Raw genomic sequence first — 25,108 nt, 5'->3', positions numbered from 1 at the left:
GAAGCCCCCAAGCCAATTTTGAAAATGGTTTGTTTTGGCCTGCCTGAGCCAGTCCTCAGAAATTAAAGCCTTTTTAGGCAACCATGCCCCTTGCAGCAAACTCAAGGGCCCCTACTCAGAGGTTAGAGAACCAACAGCTTAAAGCCTGGTTTACTCTCAAGTTAATCTGCAGATATTACCATTCGGGGGGCTCCCCCTCCATGTCCAATAAGGGATGCTGTTACAGTCTCCACAGCATCCCGGTTATGAGATTTGCCAGCCTGATTCTACTAGGCTGGAAAGATCTTTGATATTTAGTCCCTAAACATGTGATCTAAAATTAAATAATTAAATAACACAACATTGTAAATCAACTATACTTCAATAAAATTAAAAAATAAATAAATAAAACTGTCAAGAGAGTGAAAAAAATCAAATAAAAATCCAAGCCACCATCTTGGATCCAGTTCCCATGCAAAGGAGATGCATTGACCTATTAATGATTAAAACGGCAGGTAGTGACATGGACATATGTAGGGTCGTTGGGCTCTTTGGAGGGTCAATCACCCAGCTGGCATGCTGTGACTTTCCCTCTCTTGGCTGTGAAAAGGGTGCCGTGGACCGAAGGCACAGTGGAGAGCGTGGCCCTTGGGGACAGGAAGAAGCTGGGCTCTGCTGAGCTTTCCCACCTGGCGCCCCCTTCCCAGCCTCACTGCCACTGCACCAGTTCAGGCTTCCAGAGGTCTCCCAACTCAGATGTGTCTTCCGTATCATCACCGCTATTATTTTTCAGAAATGTAACTGTGATTCCATGGCTCCCAACCTTGACCTCCTTCCTTGCATTTCCACTCTGTGCCAGGCACTGTGCTTGGGCTGGGGAGACCCAGTGCAGGCCCTCAGGAAGCTGGTTGTCTGGGAGGAGGTTTTCTCTGGGCAATCTGATTTCCAGCATCACTCTGTTCCCTCACTGTATGGGGCCTCCTCTGGCTGTGAGGCCAGGATGTTGTATTTCCGCCCTGAGTTCTAGGCGTCCTGCCAGTGCCTCCTCTCCTTCCCTTGGGGCGGGGGTGGGGAGCTGTGGTGGTGTCAGGTGACCCCTGGGAGCTCACTCAGCCATTCAGAAAACCCACCTGAATCAAGTAGAAGTATATAGGGGAGAATATTTTTAGAAAAGCCTCTGGAAAGTTCAGAAGGGTTCTTAGGGTCATCATCAGTCCAGAAGTTACAAACGGTGGCCCTTCTAGCTCGTAGGCATGCTTTGTCGAGTCTGCAAGGCTCTGTTGTTGCTTTAAATGATTTAGTTGCCAAGATTTAAAATTCATGAGAATTTACGTGAACATCCAAACGAATATCTAGTTTCTCTTGAAAAAAATGAGAAGATTTGGCAAAACTAGGCCCAGTAGCCACCACGCTACACGGTAGCAACTGTCAAGATCTATGTATTGATAATACCTTTATACATGAGATTTACCTGCTCTGAGGCCTCAGTCTCCACCACTCTCTATTGTTTTATTTGTGGGTTGATATCACTCACTAATGTTACCTGTCTGGCCCTTAATGGCATCTGAGTTTGCCATCCAGTCTGGTTTAATTCCCACAGTGTCCCTCATGAGGAGGCTGCGTAAAGTTGTGAACTAATCCCATTTCAAATTCTTTTTTTTTAAATTGAGGTCTAGTTGATTTACAATGTTGTGTTAGTTTCAGGTATACAGAAAGTGATTCAGTTACGCTTGGGAGTGCACACACACACACACACACACACACACACACAGAGTTATTCTTTTTCAGATTATTTTCCATTACAGGTTATTACAAGATTTTGAATATAGTTCCCTGTGCTACACAGTGGGTCCTTCAGATTTTTTTCGAAGAAGTTTTTTTTTTTTTTTTTTTGCGGTATGCGGGCCTCTTACTGTTGTGGCCTCTCCCCGTTGCGGAGCACAGGCTCCGGACGCGCAGACTCAGCGGCCATGGCTCACGGGCCCAGCTGCTCCGCGGCATGTGGGATCTTCCCAGACCGGGGCACGAACCCATGTCCCCTGCATCTGCAGGCGGACTCTCAACCACTGCGCCACAAGGGGAGCCCCTCGAAGAAGATTTTTTGAAGTAGATTGAATTGAAACCATCAGTTGAAAAAATTGACTTGGCCAAAGCTGGTTAGTAACTTATTACTGAACTGTCAGGAGAACCACAGGACCATGGCAAGTTATTGCACCACTCTAAGCCTTAGTTCTCTTTACCTCACAGGGTTGTGTTTTTTTTTGTTGTTATATATTTTTTTGTTGTTGTTTTTTGGCTGCACAGCATGTGGGATCTTAGTTCCCCGACCAGGGATCAAACCCATGCTCCTTGTGTTGGAAGTGCAGAGTCCTAACCACTGGACCGCCAGGGAATTCCCGAAACCTCATAGGGTTTTGCTGTGGATTAAATGAGCTAATACATGGAACTCTTCAGCTCACTGCCAGGAAGAGAGCAAGCACTCAATATATGTTAGTTATTACTATCATTGTTTTTATTCTGTGATGCCATATGGCTACCCTTTTACATAAATGGCTTCTAGGAATACACAGCAGTGCAGATTGTGGCTAAGAAAAGTGTTGCCAGGAGAAATAGCAGATACCCAGATCTAAATCAAGGCTTCCAAAGTCTTTATGTGGCTGGGGTCATAATTATCACTCCTGCTGGCTTGCTCAGTTAACTTTATTTTTTCTACAAATACCAGTGATGATTTGGTCCCTTCCTTGCCCCCCAGATTATCATAGCTCTTAACTAGAAATTACTTTCCCTACATGGGAATTTCTGTAGAAATGGGATTTTAGCAGATCTGTGGGCCCGCGGGTGGGGAGTCAGCTAGTCTGGTGTTATGGGCTGAACTGTGTTCCCCCAAATTCACTATTTTGAAGCCCTAAGCCCTAGTTCCTTACAATGTGATTGTATTTGGAGTTAAGGTCTTTAAAGAGATTAAGTGAAAACGAGGCTGTCTGAGTGGGCCCTAACCCAATCTGACTGGTGTTCTTCTAAGAAGAGGGTATTTGGACACACAGAGAGACACCATGGGCGCACACAGAGAAGACAGTCCCTGCAAGCCAAGCAGAGAGGTCTCAGAAGAAACCCAACCTGCTGACACCTTGATCTTGGACTTCTAGCTTCCAGAACTGTGAGAGAATACATTTCTGCTGTTTAGGCAGCCCTGGCAAATGAACCCACTTGGGTAACAGAGGGTCAGGGCACGAACCAGGAGAGCCCCTTATTCGCAGCTGATGGGTGTGGAGTAGCGGGCAACTCCCAGAACTGGATCCACGGCAGGGCTTGGGATCAGAGAGGAGGAAAAAGACCTGTGACGAAGGATGGGAAGCAGGAGGCGGTCAGGATGGATCCCCGAGACACGGCCAGAGCCCTTGGCTAGGACGTTAAACGCTCTCAGCAGGCTGTTTGCGCGCGCGCGCGTGTGTGTGTGTGTGTGTGTGTGTGTGTGTGTGTGTGTGTGTGTGAGGGTGGTGGTTTGTTTAAAGAGTTTGAGTCTGAACTGCCACAGGGCTGAATGTGCTAAAGGCAGAAGAAAGAGCTCTCGATTAATTTTTTTTTGTTTTTTTGTGGTACGCGGGCCTCTCACAGTTGTGGCCTCTCCCGTTGCGGAGCACAGGCTCCGGACGCGCAGGCTCAGCGGCCATGGCTCATGGGCCCAGCCGCTCCGCGGCATGTGGGATCTTCCCGGACCGGGGCACGAACCCGCGTCCCCTACATCGGCAGGCGGACTCTCAACCACTGTGCCACCAGGGAAGCCCTCAATTAATTTTTATATTGTTTTTTATAAGCCTGTGTTGTTTTCAGTTCAAGAGTGCTTGTGTGGCTGGAAACAAACAAGCCTGATGTTTCTCAAGTTTAAAAACCCATTTGGGAGTTTGGCTTGATCCACTACAGAAGTCTGGAAGCTAAAACTCAGATAACTGTTTGACCAGACTTTTGGGAGGCCTCCATAACGCCGCATCAGAGTATTTATATCCCGAAGTCTCCTTTCACTATCATAGGCAAATTTATCTACTGCTTTCCTGGACACAGATGAACATTTTTAAAGTATCCACAACTCAAAATGACACAGGCTCACTCTGGTGATTTGATATACGGTGGGGACAAAATTATTAGTGTGAGTTCCTCCCTTCTCCCCTCCCCTCCGCTGCTACAAGGAATCCAGTGTTGGCTGGCTCCATTTCTCTTCCTTTCTTGCCCTTAAAGGAGAGATCAGTATTTGCCAGCTCAGTAGCCGGGCATTTATAATTCGGAATTGGGGAAATAAGTAGGAAGAGACAAGCTGGAGAGGCATGAGGAAAAGGGAAAGGAAAACCAAAAGACAGATGTTAAGCTGCCTAGATTTTAGATAGGTAGGTAGATAGATAGATAGATAGATAGATAGATTAATAGACGGAGGGATGAACAGATTGATAGGTAGATAGATAGATGGATAGATAGATAGATTAATAGATAGATGGAGGGATGAACAGATTGATAGGTAGATAGATAGATAGATAGAATAGAAAAATGGATGGATGGATGGATGATGGATGGATAGATATATAGATGAATAGATAGATAGATGGATGGATAGATGGATGGACAGGTAAAATCTAGGCAGTTTAGCATGTCTTTTGGTTTTAGCTTCCCTTTTTTTCCTGCCTCTCCAGCCTGTCTCTTCCTACTTATTTTCCCAATATCTATCTACCTATCTATCATCTATCAAAAGATACCAGTGGTTTGAGGGAGGGAATGAAGGAATCATAGTGGACATTGCTGTTTTGTCCTCTCCAACACTGATTCCCTCTTATTATGCCAATAACACCCCATTTTCCCTTTGGGGATGCTATCATCCTCTATTCCTAGGCTGTGTGACTCCAGTGGGGCTACCTCCATTCCTCAGCTTCCTTCTTCAGGAGGTGAGCAGAGCCCTGATGATGAGTTTAGGATGAGCATGTGACAAATGCAAGGGGACAGGGTCGGCCCAATGAGAGACAGCCCCGGGATTCCCCTTAGAATGCTGGAAAGGAGGACCTTTCCCAATGAGTTTGCTAAACTGCTAAGATTCAGCTTGGGGGTATGGGTGGCTGTATACGGAAAAAGTTTTCCAGAAAACGAAGCCAGCAGAGAAGAAAGCAAAGCTGAGAAATGGAGTCCAAGTCAAAAGAACAACTCCTGGGACTTCCCTGGTGGCGCAGTGGTTGAGAGTCTGCCTGCCGATGCAGGGGACACGGGTTCGTGCCCCGGTCCGGGAAGATCCCACGTGCTGCAGAGCGGCTGGGACCGTGAGCCATGGCCGCTGAGCCTGCGCATCTGGAGCCTGTGCTCTGCAACGGGAGAGGCCACAACAGTGAGAGGCCCGCGTACCGCAAAAAAAAAAAAAAAAAAAGAATGACTCCTGGACTTTGTGGTTTTTGAGAAAATAGAATCTTTTCTTGGAAACTACTTTGAAGTAGGATTCTGTCATGTACGACTCAGAGTGCTGACTAAAACAGAGACTCAGAGAGAAGCAGCTGCAGGGGATGGAAAAAGGGATTGCTACTGATGTTCTTCGAGAATTAAAAGTAAAGACTGGAATCCTTTTGAATGATGTTTGGAAGCTGGACTGGGTCTCTGTACATGTGACCTTTCACCAAGACCAGACCAAGGTGGTCCCCGGACTTAGTACAGCTCTTTATGACAGGACTGGTAGAATTAGGAAATGCCAGGGTTGGAAGAAGATACTAGAAGCCATCTAGTCCTGTTCTCTATTCAGTGCAGAAATCTCCCTAAGCATCTTGAAAAACAACTTGCTCTGATTCTATTTGCACACTTCCAGGGATAAAGAACTTACTCCCACCGAACTGGCTTGTTATGGGTTGTATTGTGCTCTCTCCAAAATATGTCGAAGTCTTAACCCCCAGCATGCCCCAATATGACCTTATATATGAAATAGGGCCTTTGAAGACATAACCAAGCTAGGATGAGTCATTGGGCTGGGCCCTAATCCAATGTGACTGATGTCCTTACAAGAAAAGAGACGTGGGCTTCCCTGGTGGCGCGGTGGTTAAGAATCTGCCTGCCAGTGCAGGGGACACGGGTTCAAGCCCTGGTCCGGGAAGATCCCACATGCTGCAGAGCAACTAAGCCCGTGTGCCACAACTACTGAGCCTGAGCTCTAGAGCCCGCAAGCCAGAACTACTGAGCCTGTCTGCCACAACTACTGAAGCCCTTGTGCCTAGAGCCTGTGCTCTGCAACAAGAGAAGCCACCGCAATGAGAAGCCCACGCACCACAACGAAGAGTGGCCGAAGCTTGCTGCAACTAGAGAAAAGCCCACGCGTAGTGACGAAGACCCAACACAGCCAAAATAAATAAATAAATAAATTAAATTTTTAAAAAAGATAGAAAGAAAAAAGACAGAGACACAGAGAAGAAGGGCACGTGAAGATGGAGACAGAGACTAGAGTGATGCAGCCACAAACTGAGGAATGCCTGGGGCCACCAGAAGCTGGGAGAGGCTGGGAAGGATCTACCCCTACAGACATCAGGGAGAGCAAAGCCTTGACAACACCTTGATTTTGGACTTCTAGCCTCCAGCACCATGAGAGAATACATTTCAACCCAGGAAAAAAACAGGGTTGTTTTAAACCACCCAGTTTGTGGTATTTTGTTATAGCAGCCTTAGGAAACGAATACACAGCTCATTCCATTTTTAGCAAGTTTCACGTCAGAATGTACTTCTTGATATTGAGCTAAAATTTAACTCTACGCAACTACTGGCCACAGTTCAGCTTTCTGGAGTCAAACACGTGTCTGTTTTTCCCTCTACGAAACAAGGTATATTCTAGGCTGCGATTAGGTCCCGACTGAGACGTCTCTTCATTTATGTTTCTAGGCCATTCACAACCTGGTGCCTCTCAGAGCCTGGTATGGGTAAAGCTTCCAGTCACTTGCTGCTTTTCAGTGGTCACCACCTATATGATTCAAGCCAACCTCAGTGTCTTCTTCGAGATGTGAGCTAAAAAGGCTTTGGGTTGGACTACAAACCACTACTAGGGGTGGCAGTGGCTACTTCTGAGAATCCTACAAAGTGACACCTTTTCGTTCATAATTTTAAATAAATATGGTGATGGTTAGCACTATAATGAAAATCTGTTAGAGGAGAAAGCAAAATCATGAAACATAGAGAGAAGGTTATCAAAAGGCAGCATTGAAAATATATCCTGGCTTACAAAAAAAGAAGAATGAAATAATGCCATCTGCAGCAACATGGATGGACCTAGAGATTAGCATACTAAGTGAAGCCAGTCAGACAGAGAAAGATGAGTATCATATGATATCACTGAATATAAAAAAATATACAAATAAACTTATTTACAAAACAGAAATAGACTCACAGACACAGAGAACAAACTTACAGTTACTGAAAGAAAAAGGGCGGGGAGGGGAGAGAAGAATAAATTAGAAGTTTGGGACTAACATATATACAGTACTATGTATAAAATAGGTAAACAAGGACCTACTCTATAACACAGGGAATTCTACTCAATATCTTGTAATAACCGATAATGGAAAAGAATATGAAAAATAATAGCTATATACATGTATAACTGAATCACTGCTGTACACTTGAAACTAATACATTATAAATTAACTATACTTTATCAAAAAGAGTCATGTACCAAAATGTTCATTGCAGCTCTATTTACAATAGCCAGGACATGGAAGCAATGTAAGTGTCCATCGACAGATGAATGGATAAAGAAGATGTGGCACATATATACAATGGAATATTACTCAGACATAAAAAGAAATGAAATTGAGTTATTTGTAGTGAGGTGGATGGACCTAGAGTCTGTCATACAGAGTGAAGTAAGTCAGAAAGAGAAAGACAAATACCGTATGCTAACACATGTATATGGAATCTAAGGAAAAAAAAAAAAAGGTCATGAAGAACCTAGGGGTAAGATGGGAATAAAGACCTACTAGAGAATGGACTTGAGGATATGGGGAGAGGGAAGGGTAAGCTGTGACAAAGTGAGAGAGTGGCATGGACATATATACACTACCAAACGTAAAATAGATAGCTAGTGGGAAGCAGCCGCATAGCACAGGGAGACCAGCTCGGTGCTTTGTGACTACCTAGAGGGGTGGGATAGGGAGGGTGGGAGGGAGGGAGACGCAAGAGGGAAGACATATGGGAACATGTGTATATGTATAACTGATTCACTTTGTTATAAAGAAGAAACTAACACACCATTGTAAAGCAATTATACTCCAATAAAGATGTTAAAAAAAAAACCAAAAAACAAAAAACTATTTTGCAATTAAAAAACAGAAGAAAAAAAATTAACTATACTTCAATTTAAAACAATTTTTTTAAAATGCTGGCTTTTTTCTCAACCAGGGATGCAGGGATGTTTCCCTCCGAGCCTGGTACTCCCCCCTCCCCCACTGCAGTTAGAACAGTACAGAAGGAGGAACTCCCCTCAGGTAGCCTGTACCCCTGGGCCTTAATCTAGAGGAAGTTCCCACTAGACAAGATAAAGGCCTACATTCATGGTAAACAGGTTACTCAGCCCTGAGAAGAAATCTGGAAAACAGAAAGCCTCTCAACATCATCTTCTTATTTTTTCTCCAAGAGTAAAAATATTACCGCAGAATTACAGGATTCTAGGCTCCTGATCACACGTGAACAAAAAGGCAAGGTGTTCTGACACATGGGCCAGTTTCTGGCAATGTCACTGGCTCTGTGTCTCTGACATAGTTCTGGCAATGTCCCACACCTAAATGACGTGTAGCCTTGCTGACGCCTCTTGGGGTAAAGGGAAGCTGCCTTTGTCCTAAGTCACCAGCTTTCTTTACTTTTGCTTCGATGGAGGGTTACATTTGGAAGGCCATTTTAAAGGTAGCTCTTGCAGCTTGGACGACTAAAGATCTGAAGAGCTGGTTCTGGACTTTCCCCGCGGCCCATCTTTAGATCGGGCTCACTGTGGGGTCGCTTATGAGAAGTGCTTTAACAACACCACATAGAAATAAGTCTGTGCACCGGGCCATCCACTGGTGGCCACACACAGAGGGGCAACCTGCTGCATCTCTGAAAGAACTTCTTTCAGCCAGACCATAAGGAAACCAGTTCAGCAGCAGTGAGCATGAGAAGTTTGTTTCTCCCTACGTTCTTATACCATCCTGGAATAAGAAGAATTTAGGCAGTAACCAAATTTCCCCCCTTCGGTGGATGTGTAGGCAAACAATTCTTAACGGAAGTGGCAGTTCAGCATTTAGATTAGGATGGGGATCTTTGGAGACAGATTAAAATACGATCTATGCTGGGGCTTCCCTGGTGGCGCAGTGGTTGAGAGTCTGCCCGCCGATGTAGGGGACACGGGTTCGTGCCCCGGTCAGGGAGGGTCCCACATGCCGCGGAGCGGCTGGGCCCGTGAGCCATGGCCGCTGGGCCTGCGCGTCCGGAGCCTGTGCTCCGCAACGGAAGAGGCCACAACAGTGAGAGGCCCGCGTACCGCAAAAAAAAAAAAAAGATCTATGCACCCACATGGCCAGGGGTGAAGGAGGCAGCCAGCTCTGGCAACTTACAACTTAGATGGAACAAGAAAGGATGCACCGAATCCAGCTAGGAGAAGCTTGCAGGGTTTCTCTGGGCGAACGTCCACACAGCAGCTGAGATTGGGGCAGGATAGAGCTCTCTGTCTTCTCATCTGTCATCTCTGATAGGAGTAAACACCCCTGAGAAGGGTCTCTTACTTGAATAACGTACTGAAAATAACCTATTTGGAGTGGTAAATACTAGAGAAAAAGCTGTTGTTGTTTTGGTTAGGGTCCTCTGCTCTGAAGGATGTGAATATTCAAGGCAAATGCAACTGCGGGGGCAGAATTACAAAGAGTAATGACGTGAAACAAGACTGACTTACCAGCTGGCCCACAAGGGAGAGGGACTTCTGAGTAGCACTGAGTGCAACTAGAGAGGAAAAGCGAGAAACTGACTGCAGCAACCCTCTGGGGTTGGAGAATATTTATGACAAGCTGCAGTAGATGGTCCCTGCTGCTTGCCTTTCCATCATTGTGGGCCAGGATGACAGGATGGCACGACTTGAGGTTTGGATAAAGGGAGAGTCCGCTAAGAGAGAGCCACCTGGCACTTTGCAAAGAGATGTCCTTTTCGCTCCAGACTCATCTATCCTTCAATCCCAAAGTACCTAGCTTTGGCAATGAAACGCCCCTCAACACACTTTTTCATCCTTTTCTTTTTTCTACTTTTTTCTTTTTCCTTTTTTTAAACTTTAACACCTTACAAGGAAGACTTTCGCAATATAGGGTTACTTAGTAGATATGGTCTCTGACTCAAAAATCATACAGGGATCATGAGTGGGGGCAAATGCCCTTGAGCAATTACTATATAAAATGATTGGTACCTTTTTTTTTTTTAGATTCCATATATATGTGTTAGCATATGGTATTTGTTTTTCTCTTTCTGACTTACTTCACTCTGTATGACAGACTCTAGATCTATCCACTTCCCTACAAATAACTCAATTTTGTTTCTTTTTATGGTTGAGTAATATTCCATTGTATATATGTGTCACATCTTCTTTATCCATTCATCTGGCTGATTCACTTTGGAGTATAACAGAAACTAACACAGTATTGTGAAGCAATTATACTCCAATAAATATCTATTTTAGGGCTTCCCTGCTGGCACAGTGGTTGAGAGTCTGCCTGCCAATGCAGGGGACATGGGTTCGTGCCCCAGTCTGGGAGGATCCCATGTGCTGCGGAGTGGCTGGGCCCGTGAGCCATGGCCGCTGAGCCTGCGCGTCCGGAGCCTGTGCTCCGCAATGGGAGAGGCCACGACAGTGAGAGGCCCGCATACTGCAAAAAAAAAAAAATCTATTTTACAAAAAAGGAAAAGAAAAAGAACGCTTAGAAATAAAAATACATAAAAAGAAAAAAAATTGATGGGGTTGGGGTTTTCAAATTCAATCGACATGAAACACTGAAGAAAATGAAAACAGACCAACTCATCCTGGAGACTGCATACCCCTTGGTTATCATTCAAGAAACAGACATTAAAACTATATTTATTATATAACTACCATTCAGATCTATGATAATAAGTGAAAGTGATAGAAACTTAGCTTTATCCAGGAATGAGCACACTTAGACTTTGCAGGTTGCTGTTGTAAAGTGGTATTCTAATCTAAAATACGCATAAGGGAAGTATAACAGAAACTATCCTTCCCCTGTAGAACAGAGTACATCCAGTCCAGGTAAACTGCTGTCCTCCCCGTGCCCCTGTGTTTCACTAAATCAATCACAGACATCCTATGCTCCTTGCCAGTGACTGGTGTAGGAAAGGCACTTGCCAAAAAAATATGGAATGAACAATGAAACAGAAGCCTGATAGGGATCTTTGGGAAATATTTCCTTGCTCTTTAAAAGAGACACAGTTGAAAGAAACTTCCTTCTCTTCTTCCATTGAATACTGTCAGATGTATGAGGGCTGGTGATGCCTAGACTGTGGCAGCCATTTTGTGACCATGAGAACAGCAGGTAGATGACAGAGATGACCCCCTCAGGATGGAAGAACAGAAACATGGAAGTAAGCTGATCCCTTGAGGATGTCACCGTGCTGTGAAATTAAATCACTCCAGGCAGGCCCACAACAGGAGTTCTTATTGTGGGCAATTATATTGTTTCCCTATTGTTTAAGCCAACTGAGATAAAATTTTCTGTTACTTGTAGCAAAAGCACTCCAGGAAGCTATTAGATTGTTTGTATTCTTTGACATAATAATTCATTTTGGAGAAGATATATCAAAGTTCTGACCAAAAGATTAAATATTTTTTATCCCAAGCTAGAAAATGCAGTGACACGTGGACATGAAAAATCACATTATGAAAAAGAAAAGCAGATATAAAAGGATACATGCACAACCCTAACAGTGTAAATATGCACATGGCTTCTATCAAAGATCAGAAGAAAATCCAACTTCACAGTGATAGCTTATCAGTAAATGTTCACTAGATTCTGTTTCTATAAATTAGTACTCCCGTTGAAATCTTTATTTTAAAATCTGTGAGAAAGGAGACTGCATCAGATCCCAAATAGGAACTTTTGCACAAAGTAAATGGCAAAGAAAGGTCTATTAAAGAGGAGTGGCATGTGTTTTAGGAAATGTTTCTACAACAAGTCATTCCATGTCAGTGATTTGGAGCTTTCTCCCTTGATGTAATTATACATTAAAATAACCCAAATGTATGAAAGATCTTTTCAAAAAATGTCCAACACACAGACTTCAAAGAAGAGAAAGGGGAGGATTATAAAGCAGTGAGGAAAGAAGACAGGAGAAACAGTGTGGGAGACGGTCACCGTCTCTTACACAATGAATTTCTGAAAATATGTCATGAGCACAGCCTGAGGCATACTTTAATTGGCACAAACACAAGGGAAATAGAAAATCTAAGTCAGAGAGGCTGTGGCAGTGAGAAAACTGCATCTGCCTGAACAACAGAGAAAACGTTGGGTAGGGAAAAACCGGACATAAAGGAAACCTATCAAATTCATATCAGATGGAAAGGCTATTGGAATATTTTTGTAGTGGGCAGTTACAGAGCTTTATTTTTGGAATTCCTCCTCTTAGGAACCACCACTGAAACTGAGTTCGGTTATTCATAGTACTGACAACTAAATTAAGACAGATCAGAAAATCAAGGCCAAGCAAATTACTGTCATATTGGGAAGTTCGCCATGAACTGCAGAAAAATAATTCAAGAAAACACAAGTACATTTCATCGAATGCACTTCCCTCCCCCGCAGCCCCCCACACGCTTTCACACAGCATCCTGTCATTCAGTCTCTCAAACATTGACTCAAGGAACACATTATGTCAAGGCCTTATTAAACATTAGCTTTCTTTATATTTTGAACTGTACCTTAATTGTTTTCAGATCTGGGTTTTGGTGCGGGGATCAGATTTCTTTTGAATTTGATGAGGGTATTACCAGTTGAAGCCAGTTTAATGGGTAAAAGAAATGTCAGGTTGTGCAGTTAGAATAATAATAATAAAAAAAAAACCTCAGAGTTTAAAAGACAATTAAGCATATTTTACATAGAGGAGAAAAAGCATACATACATTTCACCTCATTATAGATAGCAAATGTTAAGTGTAGGAATAGTCTACCATTGTGCCGTTTTCTAAAAAGTTAATACACTACATATCCAAAGTTGCAAAGCATGCATTTTTTTAATTCTAAAAGGAGCCATCTTGTATTGTCTTTAAAAGCTCAGTTTTCTATGGAAATAGACCTTTGATTTGCCATAATTACACATATAAGGAGATTTTCATGAATATATTTGTGGCTTAAAGACCCAATTAAGAGACCAACGTACTTCACTACACTAATTTCTTTTAGCCACCCCAAAGAGTATGATTAAAAATAGAGGATTAGGGGCTTCCCTGGTGGCACAGTGGTTGGGGGTCCGCCTGCCGATGCAGGGGGCACGGGTTCGTGCCCCGGTCCGGGAGGATCCCACGTGCCGTGGAGCGGCTGGGCCCGTGAGCCATGGCCGCTGAGCCTGCGCGTCTGGAGCCTGTGCTCCGCAGCGGGAGAGGCCACAGCGGTGAGAGGCCCACGTACCGCAAAAAAAGAAAAAAAAAAAAGAGGATTAAGAATCTCAGAGTGAACAGAGAATTTAGCTCCAAAAAACGGTCAAGACTGACAAGAAGGATGAAGTCTTATAAATACTAGATGAGCTTTTAGTGTCCCATCAGGACTATTTCTTCTTAAAAGGTTCTTCACCTTGACACTGAAAAAAGATATAAATTAGGGTGATTTATGCAATAAATTCATATCTCAATACTCGTTTTCTGAATAAACAATTTCCTAGATGCCACCAACCACTCTGACTCACAGTTTTAAACTGAAATACCTTGTGGAAGATACATCCAGAGAGCCCGGCCTCAGACCAAACCGTGAGTCTCCCAGTAACGAGGGTGTTTCCTGGTCTCTGACCGTCACACCACAGGGTTCTGATTGGTCCCTAGATGCATTGTAAGGCACAGGTGAGACCCATAAGATCAGAGCCCCCAGTATGCTCTCGGCAAAATGGGCAGAGTTGGAAGTTGAAATAAAGGTATCCATACAGTGGAATACTATGCAGGTAGGGGTGTGTGTGTGTGTGTGTGTGTGTGTGTGTGTGTGTGTGTGTGTGTGTGTGTGTGTGTGTGTGTGTGTGTGTGTGTGTGTGTGTGTGTGTGTGTGTGTGTGTGTGTGTGTGTGTGTGTAAGTTCACATGTACTGACATGGAAAACTCTCCAGAATGTTCAGTGAAAGAAAAAAAGGTGCAAAATACTGTATGTAGTATCATACTTTTGCTGTAAAAAAGGGAAGGGAGTGGAAATACAGTTTTGAATTTTATTATATTTGCATATAGGAACACGTTGATAAAAATCTACTAAAAGTGGTTCCTTTTTGGGGGTGACAGAGGAAGGAATAGGAAACATGCATTTAAAATAAGACATCCCAAGGGGTACCTTTGTATAATATTTTGATTTTGAATCACGTGAATTTTTCAGGTAGTAAAGAACAATTCATTCGATAAGAAACAAACTCAGCAACACTCTTCCCATATTGCAGTCTGCGGTGATAAATCGTTAAAATATTCTAAGCCTGACTTTCTTAGTTTGTAAGCTATTTCAAATGCTGTTTTATACACGGGTTACTTTGAGGGCCACTGAATTAGATTCGAGAATGTTCTCAGAATCAAAATGGCTGTTCCCTACTCACGCTGGCGCTGGCCTTGGGCATTTTAACAGCCACTTGCTTACATGCCTGCTCTAACAGAATTGACTCTTAATAGATAATCAGTGAAGGCAAAAGGACCTCACTGAAGCACAGCGAGCCAGCTGTGAATATCTGCCACTGAGTGTAAAAAACAGATCCAGGCAGCCATGGAAGAACCTTCTAAGCTGCATTTACATCACGTGGATCTTGTATTTCGCCATCTTACTTACATTTTGCGATGTTGGTTTCCATTTCTGCAAGTCACCCGAAATTTTTTGTGGAATTTGGGCATTAAGAAAACAAGAACAGACAGACGGAGCGAAGAGGAAGGGAGAGAAGGAAGGAGGGAGAAAAAGATGAGAAAACATGAATAGCGAGAACGGTGAAAGAGGGGAGAGACGGCACAGAAAAAGAAGGGTCAGTAGAGGACAATAGAGAGGGAAAGGGCTTCTATTTTGTAGTATGTATCAACAAAAGCCAGTTCATGCACCAGGTGTTCGAACCATGAACATATTTTGTCAAAGAAACAAATTTAGGTCTCCAGGCTAGCCCACAAAAGCCTGTTGAGCTTGAACGTGGCTGGCCTGAGAACAGGGGTTTCGTAGAAGAGCACCCAGTCTCATCCAAAGGAGAGATACCGTTTTCTCGTGCTTTCCTGCGGGCTTGAAGGGCTGTAGGGAAACTTCTGAAGTAGACAAGCCCATTTCTAGTTCTGTGCCTTTCTTCCATGTCTTGCCTCCCCTTCCCTCGAATGAATGGGGCCTGGTTTCATAAGGCTTGAAAACCCTCATGGGGCCAATAGCCGACTGCTTCTTCCTTGTATAAAACCAAACCGAACCAAAAAAATCGCCTCCTCCATTCACCTTCCTTGTCTCAGTTAGACGTTAGGGAGAAGTTTGCTAAGTTATATTCGTGTATTAATGATGGATTAACCTGTTCAGAAGCATTTCTCCGATGGAACATCTTTATGAAAGCTTTGTGGCTGGTGGAGCCAGGCGGGCAGTTCAGCCAGGCCTCGGCCGGTCCCATCGGCCCAGACCAGCTCCTACCGTTCGAGGCTGCTCTCCCTCTGCCACTCCTCTGCCCTCTGCACCCTTCGAGCTCATCCCAGCAGCTTAGAGGCAAGTTCAGCTGTGGTTAGTAACATCCGTTTGCAACCTCCCACGACACCCTGCACTCACCAGTAAACAGTCAATAAATACTTGCTCTTTGACTGGGTTCCAGGTACTTTTACTGCTTTACATTCAAAGTGGCTTTGAAAAGTAAGCAAAGGTTAGATGCGTGACAGTTTGGAAGTGAAGGCAGAAAACCTGCGTTAGGGTTGTGTTCTGGCCATTGACTGTGAGACCCTGCACAAGTCTACCTTCAGTTTCCTCGTTTGCAAATAAATAAAGATTTACTAAGCACCTACGCCACGCCTGGCACCCTTCTACGTACTTGATGTATACTGAAGTCTTCACTCTTTATAACAAAGCTATGGGGTGGGATACGACGCTTATATTCCTTCTAGCTTCAGATCTAGGTTCTTAAAGGCTATCAGGCCCTGCCTGTCAGGTAAATGAAATAATGCTTGGGAAAGTGCCTTATGCATTATAGAAATGGGTATAGATGCTACTGAAATGGCAGAGATGAAAGTAACGGACATGGGAGTCAGAAGCAGGTGCGACGGGGACATGAGCATGCGTGGTGAGGCCTTTCCACGCTTTTAGGAGCCACCCATGGATACCTGTTTCTCATCTCTGTCTTTCAAAGAGCAGCCTGCTCCCAGGGGAGGCCTTTGGTTGTCCAGACCTGTCTGAGACCCGGTAGGAGAGTTGAATTCAGGTGAGGGATGTATTCAGCACACAGATCTAAACCATATTCCCTAATCAGCTTCACCAGGAAAAGCTCACTGTGCCTTATCTTTCAATCAATTCTGAAGTTAAAGGGGATTTATGTCCTTAATTACCATTCCCCAAATGCAGCAGTTACCACAGAAAACTGGCAAAATAAATGTTGTTCCTCTTGTACACCTTTCCTTTACATGAAGAATTGAGTTGGTTTGCCCATTAGTTCCATTTGTGGGGGTAGTTCATGTACTGCACCCTTGTTGTGTCCAAGCACATGCTGGGTATTGAGGAAACATAACAAAAGCGGTGACCAAAAGGAAGCTCCTGGGAAGACGGACACAGAGAATGGTAATGCCAGTGTGGAAAGCACAAAGATGGCGCTAGACAACTTGAAACCTGTTTTGCTATATTTCTGCAAAGGTTGGCTGAGGGAGGGCTTCCCTGGTGGTACAGTGGTTAAGAATCTGCCTGCCAGTGCAGGAGACACAGATTTGAGCCCTGGTCCGCGAAGATCCCAGAGGCCACGGAGCAACTAAACCTGTGCGCCACAACGACTGAGCCTGTGCTCTAGAGCCTGCGACCCACAACTACTGAAGCCTGCACGCCTAGAGCCTGTGGTCCGCAACAAGAGAAGCCACTGCAATGAGAAGCCCGCACACCACAATGAAGAGTGGCCCCTGCTCGCCACAACTAGAGAAAGCCCGCGTGCAGAAAAGAAGACCAAACGCAGCCAAAAAAAAAAAAAAAGCTGGCTGTGGGAGCACTACTGGCATTCCTACTGCAAGACAAGAAATGGGTGGTGTGTATCCCCACACTGACACACAAAGTTCCTGAAGCCACAATGCCCCGCAGATTCTTCCTTTGCCCTCATGGCCAGACTCTTAAAATAGGAGACCTGGGGCAGAGAGGCACGTGGAGAAGATAGAAAGGGAAACAAGGAACCCGATGACACCTGCCTCCCGTCTTCAGTTTCACCATCCACCACTCAGGGAAACGGAGTCAAGTGTGTTCACAGCGACATAGTCAAATAAATGGCTGGGAGGATTTGCAATGATTGCATTCTTTTTTTAAAGAGCTCTAGAAGCCACAGCTCAGGATAGCAAGGAGTCCCAGGGAGAATGCCAAGGAAGTCAGAGGGAAGGGCGTGAAGGGATGGAAAAGGAATCTCTGCTCCAGGATCCAGAGTGAGCAAACAGAAGGTCACAGGGCGGATTAATCGTTTTCCATGAGATTCCCCTGCATGGACGATGAAAGACTTGGACCACAAAAGCCTGAGGTACTGGAGGAAGAAAGTCCTCACGTGGCATCGTAAGGACGATGGGGACAGCCAGTAGCCAAGATGCAGATGCTTCTTCTCAGGGAGTTTTACAAACAGTTTTTCTTTCTTTTTTTTTTTTCTTCTTTCCTTTTGGCTGTGCCCCATCGGCTTGTGGGATCTTAGTTCCCCAACCAGGGATTGAACCTGGGCCACGGCAGTGAAAAATGTCAAGTCCTAACCACTGGACCACCAGGGAACTCCCCACAAACAGCTTTCCGAGTGACTGGCTGAGGGGGGATCAGGCTGAATGCCACCTTAAGTCATTCCAGTAAGTTCGTTGTGTGCAGGCATGTTATTCAACACATGGTGGATGCTCAAAATTGGCTGGTGGCTGAAGAAATAAGCCCAGCCAGAAGATCCCAGGTTTTCTCAATGCATTTGTGATACCCCCTACAATGCCTCCTGCTGTGACCCACAGAACTTCCCGCCCAGCTTCACTGACTTCCACAGCATGTCTGGGCCTGCTTTCTAGACTGTGAGCTCTGGGAAGGCTGGGGCTTTCCTTATTTTCCTCTCTCAGTCTGCTACAGCCGCCAACTCAGTGCCTGATATTGAGAAGGTGTGCACCCTTCCATCCACCCACTCACTTACCTGTGTGGTTTTATTTTTTTCCCAGTATCTCCTCCACTGATTTCTGGGAAATGCTCCTTCACTCATTCCAACATTACGGTTTGAGGGGGAATCTAACCTCCTCTAGAACACCTGTCCCATCTCATCCCAGATTGGACATGGGTAGACATTCCAAAATGGTCCAGGGATGGACAACTATCCAAGCTGGGGCCACTGAGTGCCCTTCCCAGAAGCCAGGAGCTATGTCTCCTTGTCCTCGAGGTGGGACTGAAAACAGAGGGCCGGAGAGTGAATGGCCGCCAGCTATGTGAAGAGAGCCTGCCTGAAACGATGCTGCTGACACTCAGAAAGAAGCAGAGGCAGGGAATGCAGCGCAGAGGCCAGTGGCATTTGGAGCCCTCGATGGGCACGGCTGCAGCCCAGCTGCACCCTCCCCCTTCCTGTGACCAGGCTCTGTGAGTGTGTAAGTGCCCAATTTTCCCAGACCATCTGTGCAGATTGGGTTTTGCCGCTTGCTACCCCGAGACTCCTGACTAACACATGGAAGGAATTACTATTCGGTATAATTAGGCCCCTGTGGAGTCTCAAGAACCACCGGTAAGCACGTGATCGTTGTGTTCCTCCCCCCTCACATTGATGGTTGGAATCTGCATCAATCCAAGAAACACATCAGACTTGCAACAGAGGTGGAGGGACACAGGGCTGCCTAATTCTGCAGAAACACCAGCATGTGGGTAGAGGATTAAAGTTCACAGGAACAGGGCTTCCCTGGTGGCGCAGTGGTTGAGAGTCCGCCTCCTGATGCAGGGGACATGGGTTCGTGCCCCGGTCCGGGAAGATCCCACATGCCGCGGAGCGGCTGGGCCCGTGAGCCATGGCCGCTGAGCCTGCGCGTCCGGAGCCTGTGCTCCACGAAGCCACAACAGTGAGAGGCCCGCGTACCGCAAAAAAAAAAAAAAAAAAAAAAAGTTCATAGGAACAGAAAGCAATACTGAGAGCCTGGATAATTAAGAAGCTCCATGCAAGTACCAAAGAAAAGAAAGGTAAATGGAATAAAAAAAAAAAAGAGAGAGAGGATGAAAGCTCATCAGACGGTTGCTTCTGACCTAGGTACCAAGAGGGAAGAAACATTTTCTCCCAACTACCTAAGTGTCTGTGTTTCCCAGGGCAGCCTAGGACAGCAGCACTATTTTATTGTTGCTAAAAGTCAATGTGGTGCAGCGGTTCTCAACGTCTGGTTCCAGGACCAGAGCAGCAGCAGCACCAGGAACTTGTTAGCAATGCAGATGATCAGCTCAGCCTCAGACCTGGCAAATTAGATTCCCGGGGGGGAAGCCCAGCCGTTTGTTTTAACGAGCTCTCCATGTGACTCTGATGCACAGTGAAGTTTGAGGAACACAGGCCAGTGTTTTGGCTAAGTGTGCAGCTCTGGTGCCAGGTTCTTAGGTTTCACAGGGCCCTGCAGCTGTGCATTGTGGTGTTCCCTGGGTTTATGGTCTGGCTCAGCCACGTATTACCCATGCAGCCTCGGGCAAACTGCTTAACCTCTTTGAGTCCCAGACGCTACATGTGTAAAACAGAAATAAGAGTAGTAGTCACTAAATAGTTGATTTGAGGATTTCATGAGATAATATTCATAAAGTACTTAGTTCAGTACCTAGCACATAGGATAAGCCATCCATAAATGTTGGTTATTTGTATTATTTTGCTGCTATTCTGATTGCAGGGCAGGGCCTAGGTGCAGGAAAGCCAGAGAGGACCCCTCCAGAGGGTTTGCTCTTCTAAAACACTCATTACCACCTGTATTTATTTTTTCTGTCTAGCAAACTCCTACTTATCCTTCAACACCCTGCTCAAGATCACCTCCTCTGTGATGGCTTCCCAGAGCTCATACTTTCTTCCTCAGGGCATCCTTCCTCAAAGCCCTCAGGCTGCCTGGAGATGACCCCTGGCTCTTCCCCTTTCTAGCTGTTTGATCTTGGGAAAGCTTCTTTGCCTTTCTAAGCCTCAGTTTACTCATCTGGGGAATGGGATGAATTAATTGTATTTACCTATAGGATTGCCAGAGGGGATTAAATGAGGCAAAAGGTGTAACGGTACAATAGTACCGGGCATACAGTAAATGCTCAATAACTGTTAGCTGTGTCTCCTGGTGCCTGTCCCTCTGTATGTACAGGATGGATGAGGGAATGATGAGTGAGTGGATATGGGGCATGGCCAGGTCTAGGGTGTGGTGAGGGAGGGCTTGCCTCAGGTATAAAACTTCAGGGGACACAAGACACTCAGTTCCAATAAAAGTTGGAATCGTTCCAATAAAAAAAGGTTTCAGTAAAACTTTATCTACAAACACTGACAGATGGCCCATGGCCATACTTTGCTGATTTTATTTTTTTCAAATATTGCATTAAAATATGATTTGTCTTGAGTACTGAGGCATAGGGCATGGGACACCAGGGTTGACTCTGCTCTTTCTCCCCTGGCGGACCCTGAAAACACAGGCCGTGCTAGAGAACTGCATCCAGCAACCAGCAACGTGGAGCTCTTCCTGCTTCCCCATCAGTCTTAAGATCAGCGAAGAGGCCGGGGTGCACTTTCTGCTCCCTGCCCGTGGCCTGGGGCTGAGTCAGGCTGCTCAGAATGGGCTCGCTCCTAAACTCAAGACAGAGTTTTTAAAGCGAGTATAAACTCAAAGCACACTGGCGTTCAGCTGCAGTTTTTAGATCACATCAGAAGAGTATTTATACATATTCAAACACATATCCACATCCATCCATATATCTATATAGGTTTGGCATCGGTATGTTCTAAAAGTTTCAAGGATGTACATGTCCACAACAAAGCTGAAAACAGAGTCACCTCTTTCCAAAACACAAGTGTTCCCACTTCCGATGCCTTTCTCATCCCGAGGGGGACAGTCCGAGGCCGTGTCAGCTTTTTGCGGGAGGTTTCGCCTCATTGAGAAGCAGCCTGTTTCCTAGCACACATGCCATCTTTGCTGGACGGGCAACCGCTTACTACCTGATTGCTTGTGCTGACAGAGACAGGCCTGATTCTGGGGTCCATGTTTCTGTACAGCGGCAGCTGTGAGAAGAAAGGGGTTTTCTTCTTACAGTGATGGTACACTTTGCAAACCGTGGCAGGGGATTTCTTTCCTTCTCCTTTTCAATAACGCACCTTGAAAATGGAAGCCATTTACGGAAGTGAGAGCTGAGTGCTTTGGTGGCTTGGGCCAGGTAAACAACATGTGTCACTGTGCTGATTCAAAATCAGACCAAATCTGGGTTTCCCTTTCTGTCTCTGGCTGACTTTGAAGTCACCGGGTCTTTGTTCTTTGTGGCAAGCATGGTTCTGAGTGTGTCCAAGGCGAGACAAAGCCCCCGGGAGAGGCTGATAGGGTTTGGATCAGACACGATCGCAGCATCCCGCCACACAGCCATTGCCTTGGCACGGCCGGTTAGCAACACGTCGGGCACATTTCCATCGCTATAGAGCTCCTGGGCGTGCCCTTCAGGGTTCTGAACCCGAAACTGTCCTTGGCACTCCTCCTGCCAGGCATGGCCTTGACGAGAGCCATGTCCCACAATGCTCTAGCTCTAAGCTTCCGAACTGTCATCAGAGACGTGCCTCCACCCTGGGTTCTCACTGTGCCCTGATCTCTCTCTTGGTTGCTTGGACCACTCATGCCTTACATCCTTCTTGTTTGCCTCTCTGGAATCTAGACTCCAGGAGGGCAAATAGCCTCTGTCTTGCACATCACCATCACAGTGCCAGGCACATAGCAGGTGTTTATTGAATGACAACATCTATATGAAAATGAGTCTTCAAGAAGCTTGCCCAGGCCAAGGCTGGTTACACACCACTGGAACCAGCTACAGGCCAGGCAACCCTGTTCATTGCTGGCTTCATCCTGGGCACGTTAGTTAGCCATACCAAGCCTTAATTTTCCACTTTGTAAAATGGGGATAATAATAACTACCTCATAGAGTTATTGTGAGACTAAAATTAGATACACAGACCATATTTTATTTTGACAGACTATTATTATTCCCAATTATTTTCTGCTTTCCCAATAAGAGGATGATATGTCCCCACCCATTACCAAGAGACTTGGCAGTACTGCCCTATGGGAGGAATATACTTCCCTACCCTTTTGACGCAAAGCTTGGTCACATGATTTGCCTTGGCCACACATGCCACATCCAAGCATGAACTTTAAGAGCTATTGATGGTTCTGTTATTTCTTTTTCCTTCTGTCATGAGAATAGCATGTGCTGTACAGAGGCGGATCCTTCTCCCTGGGTCCTGGCATGAAGATGAAGAGCTGCAGCCACCCCACATCCAATATGAAGCATAAGCAAGAAAGAAACCTTTCCTGGGGCTGTTTGTTACAGCAGAATGACCTAGAGAAGAAGCTGACTGATACACAGTGCCTGGCACAAAGCAGGGGGTTAGTAAACCTCTGTGGTATAAACGAACACACTGGGATACCTCTACCAGATCAACTGCTCCAGCACTTTGGGTTTGTTTGGGTGTGACAATCACTAGAATAAATTCAAGGTGGCATTTTGTGGCATAAAAGGAAAGTAGACTTTTTTTTTTAGTGGGATGCAAAGCTGAACCATTCTATTAGGGCACAGCAGTGCCTGCAGCCTAGAAACCTCATCCAGGGTCTCCTTCATGGACTATTCATTCCAACTAACAGTAGTTTACATTTATGAAGTCTTTTTGCTGAACTTTATCAAGCCGTTCTTGGAGAGCAGTGTGCCAAGTCTGGTCTTACACCCTGTAAACATGTTACCTTGTTTAATCCTCACCCCTGTGCTGTGAGACACAGGAGTATAGGAAGGGAACGTGGTGCCTGCGGTGATGTAGTGTCTGCGACCCTCCCCACAACACCTTTTGCCAGAATTTGCAACAATTAGCATCTTTGTGGCACTCCCTAGACCGGCAGTGGTCACATGTCCCCTCTCAGCTTCCTCTTCACTATGCCCCTAGCAGGGGAGGTATCAACATTACCTACATTATACAGATGAGAAAACTGAGGCTTTGGAGAGTGAAAAACATGCCAAAGGTCATCCAGCCACGCAGCAACGGAGCTCGGAAAGCAGAAGAACCTGCCTTCCGAGTACTAAGCCCTGGGCTGGGCCATCTCCTCTGTTCACCTGCAAACCACGGTCCCTGCTCCTAAGCTGGCACAGTCCTTCAGATGGGGGCCACTGTTGCTCCTACACCATCAGCTTGTTCAAAAACTACCCAGAACTAAGAAGGAAAGAGATACGTGGTGTTGGGACACTTGGCGCGGGTTTTGTTCCCTCTTCTGATCTACAACCTACATTTGGCTGAAATGAAGCCTGCTGACCTCATGCTTGCAGGTGGGAACCCACCAACGACTTCGACCCTGTGAAGATTTATTTATATGCCAGGCCATCCATTAAGCACTGATGCTATTCGGAGGTGCCCCAGACGTGGCCCTTTGTCCTTAGAAAAGGAACAGTGTGCAAACAATTTGCCAGCTCACAGGGCTTTCTGAGGAAGGAGTACAGCAGAGAGAATGATCAGATGCAGAGGAGAGATGAACGCTGGCTGAATATCAGGGGCGGCTTCAAGGAGTAGGGCGCATGGAAGCCTGGCTTGGTAGAATAAGTGATCTTTCAACTGGCAGGCTGAGAAGGGCCTCTGGGAGGACCACCACGCTCAGGGTAGCACTGCTGGGGCAGGAAAGCACATAGTGGATCCTTTGCCTAGAAACACAGGTTGGAACTAGATTTGGACTCTAAACCCCAGGCCAAGAAGATCTGATTTTACAATCTTTAAAAATGTATCTTGAGTCCAGTCTTAAACACCTTGCCCAGGAAGGGCTCACAATTCAAGTGTTTCTTGAATGTGTGGGGCTTTCAAGACAAAAGCCTCCAATGGCCTGAGGCTCGAAAACGCTATGGGGGCAAATCAGCACAGAGGACAAACAGACGTCCCCTTTCTGTAACGAAGAGTTAAGGGTGGATACGCGTGACTGTCAGAAGCTCAGCATGGGTTAGAGGATTGATTCATTCACTGGACACATATTTATTGACCACCTACTGTGTGTGTGCCAGGCATGGTTCTAGGCATTTGGGAAACGTCAGAGAATAAAAATCCCTGCCCCCCTGCAGCTTTCATTTAAAGGGAGCTTAAAGACAAATTATTTTTGAAGTATAGTTGATTTACAATGTTGTGTTAATTTCAGGTATGTAGCAAAATGTTTCGTTATATATATACAGGTATGTATATATATATTCTTTTTCAGATTCTTTTCATTATAATATATTGAATATACTTATTACAAGATATTGAATATACTTCCCTGTGGTATACAGTAGGTCCTTGTTTATGGAGGGAACTGTTTTTTTTTAATTTATGTTTTACATCTTTATTGGAGTATAATTGCTTTACAATGGTGTGTTAGTTTCTGCTTTATAACAAAGTGAATCAGTTATACATATACATATGTTCCCATATCTCTTCCCTCTTGCGTCTCCCTCCCTCCCACCCTCCCTATCCCATCCCTCTAGGTGGTCACACACCACCTAGCTGATCTCCCTGTGCTATGTGGCTGCTTCCCCCAGCTACCTATTTTACGTTTGG

At 45.4% G+C, this 25,108-nt stretch overlaps 1 protein-coding gene across 18 annotated transcripts in view; it reads right to left on the bottom strand.

The window, feature by feature from the left end:
• The window catches only part of PALM2AKAP2 (PALM2 and AKAP2 fusion), a 627,479-nt gene that overhangs the window by 158,893 nt on the left and 443,478 nt on the right, over nucleotides 1-25,108 (bottom strand). The window lies entirely within an intron of this gene.

The sequence above is a fragment of the Tursiops truncatus genome, chromosome 6 (assembly GCF_011762595.2).
Source record: "Tursiops truncatus isolate mTurTru1 chromosome 6, mTurTru1.mat.Y, whole genome shotgun sequence".
In the NCBI taxonomy this organism is placed as follows: Eukaryota; Metazoa; Chordata; class Mammalia; order Artiodactyla; family Delphinidae; genus Tursiops; species Tursiops truncatus.
This window is presented reverse-complemented; position numbering and strand designations above follow the sequence as displayed.